Source organism: Pelophylax lessonae (assembly GCF_965119305.1).
Source record: "Pelophylax lessonae genome assembly, chromosome: 8".
Lineage (NCBI taxonomy): Eukaryota > Metazoa > Chordata > Amphibia > Anura > Ranidae > Pelophylax > Pelophylax lessonae.
In genome coordinates, this window is record NC_138775.1 from 85,865,801 (window position 1) to 85,875,930 (window position 10,130).

Sequence of the window (10,130 nt, forward strand, 5' to 3'; positions counted from 1 at the left end):
ATTCCTACAGGTGTCCCAACTTTTGTTGAATACTTAAAAGCTCTCTGCAAAATGGAATGTTGAAACAAACTGTGCTGCTACACCCTTCTTAGCAAAATTTGGACAATATTGTGCTGCAGCATATTGCCCTAAAAAAGGCAACTAACAAACAAAAACAGCCAGCCCTTAAATCCTTAAGGCCCCTTTCACACTTGTGCGACCTAAAAGTCGAGCGATTTTGCCATGATTTTGACTGGACTTGAAGCAATACCTGTGTAATGGACCTCAAAACGCATCAAAGTCGGACCAAAATAGTGCACGGACTACTCTGAAGTCGTTGCGATTTGAAGTTGCACAGGTATGAACGGTACTCATTGGAAATCATGGAGTACAACTTGTCATGCGACTTTGCAGGCCCAAGTCGTAGGACAAGTCGCACAAGTGTGAAAGAGGCCTAAAGGAGTAGTTCTTTCCTTTACAGCTATTGCAAAGAAAGCCAAGGTGTCGGTGAGTAGTTTCCTACAATTAAAAGGCACTTGGAAACTGGAGGAAACACTGAACGGAGGGTGTCTAGCATACCCAAAGCCACAACATATTTAGAAGACAAGTTTCTGACAGTCAGCAGCTAGCATAACAGGTGGCTCATAGGACAGCAGCTTCAAACACAGCTTAACACCGATCGAAGTTGAAAAGAAGACTTTGAGCTGCAGGTTTTGAGAGGTCCAGTGGCTATATAAAAACCATTGCTACGATGGCAAAATAAGAAAAAAGGCTCGTTGGGCCATGAAGCACCACCAGTGGACTGCTGAAGACTGGAAGGAGAACCAAAATTTGAGATGTACGGTTCATCACACAAGGGATTTTGTACACCGTTGAGTAGTGGAAAGGATGGTTCTACAGTGTGTGACTCCAACTGTCAAGCATGGAAGAGAAAGCGTGATGATCTGGGGCTCTTTTATGGGATCCTGAGTCGGCCACTTGCACAGAGTGAGTGGCACTACTACCACAGTATTTTGCATCGTTATGCAATACCCTCTAAAATACGCATTGTTGGTCAGAGGTTCATCCTACAGCAAGATAATGACCAAAATCATGCCTCCAGGATGTGTCAGAACTATCTTAGAGGAAAAGAGCAAGAGAGCAGGCTTCAAATCATGGAATGGCCAGCACGGTCTCCAGACTTATGCCTCGTACACACGCAACGATTATCGGCCGACCGATCGTCTGACTTTTGTCCAGAGTGGTGTTTTGTTGGTTGGAATGTGCCTAGACTGCACACTAATTTTCTCGGCCAACAAAATTCTACTTCAGAAGTGATGTCATGTGCTGGTTTACTTTCCGTGTGTTTTTTCTTCTCTGAGCATGCCCAGTCTTGCTCATCAGATTTTTGCCTGCCGAAATCTGTACTGACTGACGGAAAATCGGCCGTTGTGTTGACGGCCAACAAAAATTTTATAGCCTGCACACCAGATTTTATTCGGCCGAAAAGTCGGAGTCGGTTGTCGAAAGCATCATACTAACAAGCCGAAGATCGGACGTTGGCCGGAAAATTCCCAGCCAATAATCGATGCATGTGTACGAGGCATTAAACCCTATCAAGCTGGTTTGGGATAAATTGGACAGAAGGTTGAAAGTGAAGCAACCTACAAGTGCAAAACATTTGTGGGAACTTCTGCACCCATGTTGGGAAGAACTTTCCGAACAATATTTGATTTCCTTTGTAGAAAGAATGCCTCAAGAGTGTTCGGCTGTTATATCTGCAAAAAGTGGGTACTTTAATGAGTCAAAAATGAAGATTACACTTTCTTAACCGTTTCCGGACCGCCCGCCACAGTTTTATTGCGGCAGGCAGCCCCTCCTGCGCAAAATGATGTAGGTCTTCGATGGTCGCGCACCTGCAGCTAGGGGGCAAGCGCCCCCACTCGTCAGTGGGGACTCCGATGCATGGGGCAGGCTGCCTCGATTGCCGCCTGCCACCCACGATCTCTCCCCAATAAGAGAGAAGAAAGGTCAGCTGTTGTAAACACAGCTGACCGTTCTTCTCTCTGGAATGATCACAGAGTGCCTGTGATCGTTTTATGTAGGATCACAGGTCTCTGTGATCATTTCACAAGCCCCACCCCATACAGTTAGAATCACTCCCCTAGGTACACATTTAACCCCTTGATCACCCACAGTGTTAACCCCTTCCCTGCCAGTGTCATTATCATAGTAACAGTGCATATTTTTAGCACTGATTACTGTAGAAATGTCACTGGTCCCCCCAAAAGTGTAAAAAATGTTAGGGGTCCAATCTGTCCGCCGCAATGTCGCATACCCGCAAAAAATGGCAGATCGCCGCCATTACTAGTAAAAAAAAAAAAAAACAATAAAAATGACAGAAATCTTTCCCGTAGTTAGTAGCAGAAAACTAATTGGCCTAAAATGTTAAAACAGTTTGATTTTTATTTTCTTTTTCTGGGAATAAATTATATAGAAGAAAGTGAAAATGATTGTATTTTGTTTCAGAATTGTAGCTCTTTTTTTGTTTATAGCGTAAAAATTGCACAGGTGATCAAATACTACCAAATGAAAGCTCTATTTGTGGGAATAAAGGGCATGAATTTTATTTGGGTACGGCGTCACACGACCATGCAATTGTTCGTTAACGTAACGCAGTGCTGAATTGCAAAAAATGGCCTGGTCATTAAGGGGGAATATCCTTCAGGTCAAGAAGTGGTTAAAAAATAGCATAGCTCTTTTCTTACTTCCTGCTTTCACAGGAGAAACTGAGGGGAGTTGGAGTCCTAGGCTCCTGTTGATCTCAGCCAAACTTGTGTGAGGAAGGAGCAGGGGCATGGCTTACCTCTGCTCTGTGTGTGTCAATGGATGCACACAGTTCGACACAGGACCTGATGGGAGCACTCATGCACAATTGCCATCTTAGCACCCGGCTTGCTACAGCAAACACTTAAAGAAAGGGAAGAGCCTACAGCGCCAGCGGGGAGTGCGAGAGGAGGAGAAAAACAACCGTTTTTTTGTGCAATATGGTTGCACAGCAGGTAAGTGCTTTAAAATTTTTTAAATAATTGACTTTAATTTTACTTTTAAGTGCCATCAAGTCAATATTGATTGTTTGCGACCACATGGATAGTGTTTCCCCAGAATGATCTCTCTTTAATATAAAACTAGTTTTAACACTTTCTGCAGCTGATTTAATCACTTACTGAGTATGCAGCTTCTTTACCTTTAAATCCTTGCCTTTGTTTCTATTTAAGCTGGTGCAATGGCCACTGCCCAAGGTTTCCTGTTTCAGGGTGGCACCTTTCTCTTTCAGCCTCCTATAGAGTCACCCATGCATGCAGGGACTAGATTTGCATCTCCCTATACTATGTGGATCAATAGAAACACACAGCCCCATAGCCTAGGATGGCATGCACTCCACTGTTCCTCCTTTCTCCCCTTTCCTTCTTCAAACTAACCGACTCACTGGAGACTGCACTGTAAACAGTTAACGCTTTCTTGTGAATACCAAATGTTCAGGGAATCAGCAGAGCAGCATTGAAAATTGTAAACTGCAAGTGCTGGGCGAGAATATTAAAATAGTCCACTGGGGAATGTTTACTTTTTTGTGCTCAATTTGTTAAAATTAGGCTCCATTCACACCTGAGCGACCCGAATCATAGGCGAAATCGCCGCAATTCAAAATCACAGCAAATGGTGGGAGGCTTGTGTGATGCCATTATTTCTTAATGGCACCCCAATGGTGGCACGATTTTTCTGCGATTGTCACGTGATAAATCGTGCTGCAATCGCGGCAAATTGCACGAAGGTTGTCGCTCAAAAAGGAGCAGGAACTTCTTTTAAACTACAGCATCATGTGTTACCATTTGCCGCGATTGCAGCACGATTTATCACAGCAAATTTGCGCCGCAATTGGGATGCCATTAAGAAGTAATGGCATCGCCCAAGCATCCGGCAATTTGCCGCAATTTCGAACTGTGGTCAGAATCGCGGTGATTCCACCCGCAATTCGGATTGCTCAGGATTGAATGGAGCCTAAAAGAAGCGCTTTTACAAAATTGATTTTAAAGGCAAAATAGTTTTTTCCTTAATAGATTCCCTGCATTCAGGAAAAAAAAAAACATTCCTATAGCCCCCTACCCCCCCCCCCCAAACACTTACCTGACACCACTCTCAGTCCAGTGCTTTCCCGCTCTCCTCTCCTACTGCATTGGCAGGCTTCATTGAGGGCAGCAGGAGCAATTGGCTTCTGCTGGTGTTGGTCAATCCTGGGGGGCCAGGCCGGACTGTGCTCTGTGTGTCCATGGACACACACAGCCTGGCTTGTAAGCATGCACACACTAGTGCCCCCATAGCACATGGCTTGCTATGGGGGCACTCGTAGAAAAGGAGGAGCAGACAGCGCCAGCGGGGACCACCAAAAAAGAGGTACAGGGGCCACTCTGTGCAATGCCATTGCACGGAGCAGGTAATTATAAACCTCCTTTTTTATTTAATTTTTTTTTTTTTAATTGACTTTATTATCACTTTAAGTCTTTGCAATAGCACGTTCATAATATTTGTGACCCTCTCCTCAGTCACCCCTCTTCTTAGTCTGATTATATAGATCTTAATAAATAAAACATTTTACTTTTTTAAATATTATAAGTGTTTTACTGTGCCTTTACTCATACCGGTGCTGCGCATTTTAGGTGCAACACAGTAAAAAAAAAAAAAACATCCTTTCTAAATGATGCTCTTTAATTAACCACTTGCCATCCTGGCCAATTCTCATATTTCATACACGTAAAAATCTGCATTATTTGCTAGATAATTACTTAACCCCAAACATTATATATATATTCTGAAAGTAGCAACCATGGAGAATAAAATGGTTGTTGTTGCAATTTATATTGTCACACAATATTTGTTTATAAAATGACAATTTTTAGGGGAAAAAAAACTTTTTTTAGTGCACACAAACGCATTATAAAACCTATTTTTGGAAGGATATAAAATATGATGTTACACCGAGTAAATTGATACCTAATATGTCATGATAAAAATTGCACACACTCATGGAATGGTGACAATCTACGGTACATTAGAATATCTATAGGCAGAGTTTTAAAGGATAAGTTCACCTTTCATAACATGTTACATGCTACACCCATATTTGGGAATGTATAAAAGCTGAATAGAACTGATAAAAGCTGAAAATGCATTGGTGTTTATCAGCTTTTTTGAGCCATAAGCTTTTGTGGGAGTATAGTTTTGCTAAAAAATCGCTACAGCTAAAAAAACGCTGAAAAACACTAAAAAAACTCTTCTGCAAAAAATGCTGAAAAACTCATTCTACAGCTACAGCTAACGCTACTAGAATTTTTTTATAACGTTCAGTGTGCATGAGGCCTTAAGAGGAGTTTTTCAGCTGTAAAAACGCTCTAACTCTGATAAAAGCTTAAAAACACCAAAAAACATGGCTATTCTGCGCTTGTCAGCATTTTTGAGCCATAAACTTTTGTGGAAGTATAGTTTTGCTAAAAAAAAAAAGCTAAAAAACTCTACAGCTAAAAAACGCCATGTCTGTGGCGGGAGCGGTGTGGCCAAGGCTGGGTTAAGAGCCTCATGGACCTGGTGCTGGTGGCAATGGAGCAGATTTAGGAGTGGCAGGGATATGACTATATGACATAAGTAACATCAGATCCCGGTTGCCCTCTTACTGCCCGCCCTCCTGCATTTCCAAGAGCCTGGTGTGTGCCCAAACTTGAAAGGGCATAATGCTAGAAACGGCTGCCATTTGATTTGCCAGGCTTCCATAAGGGCTGTGTGTGGGCGTGTGCCCTGTGGTGAAAGGGTGCAGCCACGCAGGCCCAATGCTACAGAAGTCCAAGGCTTCCTTATGAGTCCTGCATTAGCGTGCGTGGCGCGCCAAAGCCGAATACTGGGCTTCCATTAGGACTGCCCATCTGGCACTCATTATTATCCCGGCAGCCAGCCCAGGCGTAGGGTTGCCACCTTTTCTTCAAGCCAAACTCAAACACTTTAATGGCGCATGGGAATTTTTAATTTTTTTTGTAGAATACACTTTAGGATTGTAAAAGACCTGGAACACCTTTGGGTACCCCAAAGAAAAGTTGTAATGGAGAACAGGGGGTGTGGCTAAATTGTGTTAACAGTGGGAGGGTCTTAAAGGGGCATGGTTAAATAAAACAAAAGCATTCTTGTTTCCATAAAATATGCTTAGATTGCTGTGCCACAAATAAGTCTCATTGACATGCATAAATCTAAATCATTTTTAAAAATAAATAAAACTATTCCATTACCATTTAGTTAAGTGCAGTAGGGACCAAGGGTGTTCATTCATATTTTCATTTTTAAGTACAGAGAGAATTACGGTATGTACAAGAAAGGAGTGCAAAATGTACAGCGATATGCAGGAGCGTGGAGCGTATTATGATATGTGTAGGAAAGGAGTGCAAAGTGTATGACATTATGTGCAGGAAATGAGTCCAGAGGATTTGACAGTAGGTAGTATTTGCAGGAGAGGAGTGAGGAGGGTGTTACAGTGCCCTGTATATGCAGGAGAGGAGTGAGGAGGGTGTAACAGTGCCCAGTATATGCAGGAGAGGAGTGAGGAGGGTGTTACAGTGCCCTGTATATGCAGGAGAGGAGTGAGGAGGGTGTAACAGTGCCCAGTATATGCAGGAGAGGAGTGAGGAGGGTGTAACAGTGCCCAGTATATGTAGGACAGGAGTGAGGAGGGTGTTACAGTGCCCAGTATATGCAGGAGAGGAGTGAGGAGGGTGTAACAGTGCCCAGTATATGCAGGAGAGGAGTGAGGAGGGTGTTACAGTGCCCAGTATATGCAGGAGAGGAGTGAGGAGGGTGTAACAGTGCCCAGTATATGCAGGAGAGGAGTGAGGAGGGTGTAACAGTGCCCAGTATATGTAGGACAGGAGTGAGGAGGATGTAACAGTAGCCAGTATTTGCAGGAGAGGAGTGTGGAGGGTGTAACAGTGGCCAGTATATGCAGGAGAGGAGTGAGGAGGATGTAACAGTAGCCAGTATATGCAGGAGAGGAGTGAGGAGGGTGTAACAGTAGCCAGTATATGCAGGAGAGGAGTGAGGAGGGTGTAACAGTAGCCAGTATATGCAGGAGAGGAGTGAGGAGGGTGTAACAGTAGCCAGTATATGCAGGAGAGGAGTGAGGAGGATGTAACAGTAGCCAGTATATGCAGGAGAGGAGTGAGGAGGGTGTAATAGTAGCCAGTATATGCAGGAGAGGAGTGAGGACAGTGCCATCTTAAGAGCCTTATAGGCCCCTGGGCAATGCAGTGCACTGGGGCCCCCTGCCTACACAATCACACACGAGAATAAAAATGCAAGTTATCGATAAGGCGATATTTATTTTTATTGGTATATACCTTACTATATACATATTACAGGGACTAATATATACTACAAGAGAGTACAACTAACTGGAGTATATACCTTACTATATACATATTACAGGGACCAATATATACTACAAGAGACAACTACCTGGAGTATATAAAAATATATGACAGATGCTGGACCAGCGCTATTAAACCCACAGTGTGAGGGGAAATTATAAAAATGAATGTAAACAATAGATATAAAAGCAGATATAAAGAATCAAAAAATATCAAAAAATATTGATAAAAAATACAATAATATATGTTTCAGGTGTATATAGATACAAAGTCCACGGAGTAGAGTCTATGTACAGATGGATGGCTGGGTGGCCGCTGGCTCTATCAGAGTTAGGAGGAGACTCTGTGCATGGTAGAAAAAGAGAGAGAACAGAGCAGCGCCACCTGAGTGTAGTATTAAAACAATACTTTATTGGCATAAAAGGTAATGCACTCACATGAGTGATAGGAAAGCAGGCTTTACAGCAAGTCATCCGATCCACTGCAGGGGAGGCAGGAGAGGTGTAGACAGCCCTGGGTCCTGGCTGTGTCAGTGGCTTCTGGCACTTCCTGGTGTCCTGTTGGCGTCACAGCTTCTCCCTCATCACATCCGGTGGAAGCGGGGTGGTGCTAGCGTTCGAGGCATGCATGCCCCTTCGTCAGGCATTGTCTCAGAGATAATGCCTGACGAAGGGGCATGCATGCCTCGAACGCTAGCACCACCCCGTTTCCACCGGATGTGATGAGGGAGAAGCTGTGACGCCAACAGGACACCAGGAAGTGCCAGAAGCCACTGACACAGCCAGGACCCAGGGCTGTTTACACCTCTCCTGCCTCCCCTGCAGTGGATCGGATGACTTGCTGTAAAGCCTGCTTTCCTATCACTCATGTGAGTGCATTACCTTTTATGCCAATAAAGTATTGTTTTAATACTACACTCAGGTGGCGCTGCTCTGTTCTCTTTCTTTTTCTACCTGGAGTATATACCTTACTATATACATATTACAGGGAATCCTATATACTACAAGAGACTCTTGTAGTATATAGTGTTCCATGTAATATGTATATAGTTAGTAAGGTATATACTCCAGGTAGTTGTCTCTTGTCTTGTAGTAGATATTGGTCCCTGTATTATGTATATAGTAGGGTATATACTCCAGGTAGTAGTTGTACTCTCTTGTAGTATATAGTGTTCCCTGTAATATGTATATAGACTATATACACATTACAGGGAACACTATATACTACAAGAGAGTAAAAATACCTCGAGTATATACCATACTATATACATATTACAGGGACCAATATATACTACAAGAGACAACTATCTGGAGTATATACCTTACTATATACATATTACAGGCAGGGCCAGATTAACGTAGGGGCTATTGGAGCTGCAGCTCCAGGCCCCTACCTTTATATAGGCCCCGGGTTGGCCATATTCACTGTTACCGCTCTTCGGTCACTTGTAAACACAGAAGTCTGGCTTCTATGCTCGCTTCCCCAGGCAGCTCCCTCAGAACCTCCCCACACAGCACGAAGGCCGGACAAGGAGGGACAGTTGCCGATGCATGGATGTGTTTATGGGCTTCAGAGACAGCATCCCATGTTGAATTAGGCATGCATGGCTGCACCCTTCCTCCTCTGGGTGCATGCCAAGGCACGGCCCTTAAGGCCCTTCAAAATCCTCAGCACCAAGCCCATGATGCTCTTAATCCGGCCCAGATTACAGGGAATACTATATACTACAAGAGACTCTTGTAGTATATAGTGTTCCATGTAATATGTATATAGTTAGTAAGGTATATACTCCAGGTAGTTGTCTCTTGTCTTGTAGTATATATTGGTCCCTGTAATATGTATATAGTAAGGTATATACTCCAGGTAGTAGTTGTACTCTCTTGTAGTATATAGTGTTCCCTGTAATATGTATATAGACTATATACACATTACAGGGAACACTATACTACAAGAGAGTACAACTACTACCTGGAGGATATATGCCTTACTATACACATATTACAGGCCAGGGACCAATATATAGTAAGGTATATCCTCCAGCCAGGACAGGTAGTTGTCTGTCTCTTGTGTCATCGATTCGATCCCATCATTGCCATGAGAGAGTTAAAAAAAATATAATTTAATCAATCAGTCTGGCAGGCTGTGGCAGCCTTACCTTTACAACGGCTGCACATGGGAGGAGGTATGTGGAGGCGGAGGCGGAGCCAGTCTTCTAGGGTCGAGACGGAGCCGGAGGAGAGGAGTGAGGAGGAAGAGTCGACGAGGAGGAGGATCCTCCTCCGAGTCCTCCGCTGCGGCGCTGTGCATCCTGGGTCTGCTCTGCTCACGTCACTGGTTGCTAGATGCCAATCGGGCTGGCCTTAGCAATCAGTGTGCACTGCAGTGCAGACTCGAGCCACGGCCACCGCCGGAGGGAAGGAAGCAGTAAGGGGGGGGGCCCGGGCCGGTGGACAACGGAACGGGGGGGGCCCTAGACCACCAGGGACATGCCACCATCCATGTGGGGCCCCTTGGCAAGTGGGGCCCCCGGGCAACCGCCGGGCATGCCCAGTGGAAAAGACGGCCCTGAGTGAGGAGGGTGTAACAGTAGCCAGTATATGCAGGAGAGGAGTGAGGAGGGTGTAACAGTAGCCAGTATGCAGGAGAGGAGTGAGGAGGGTGTAACAGTAGCCAGTATATGCAGGAGAGGAGTGAGGAATGTGTAACAGTAGC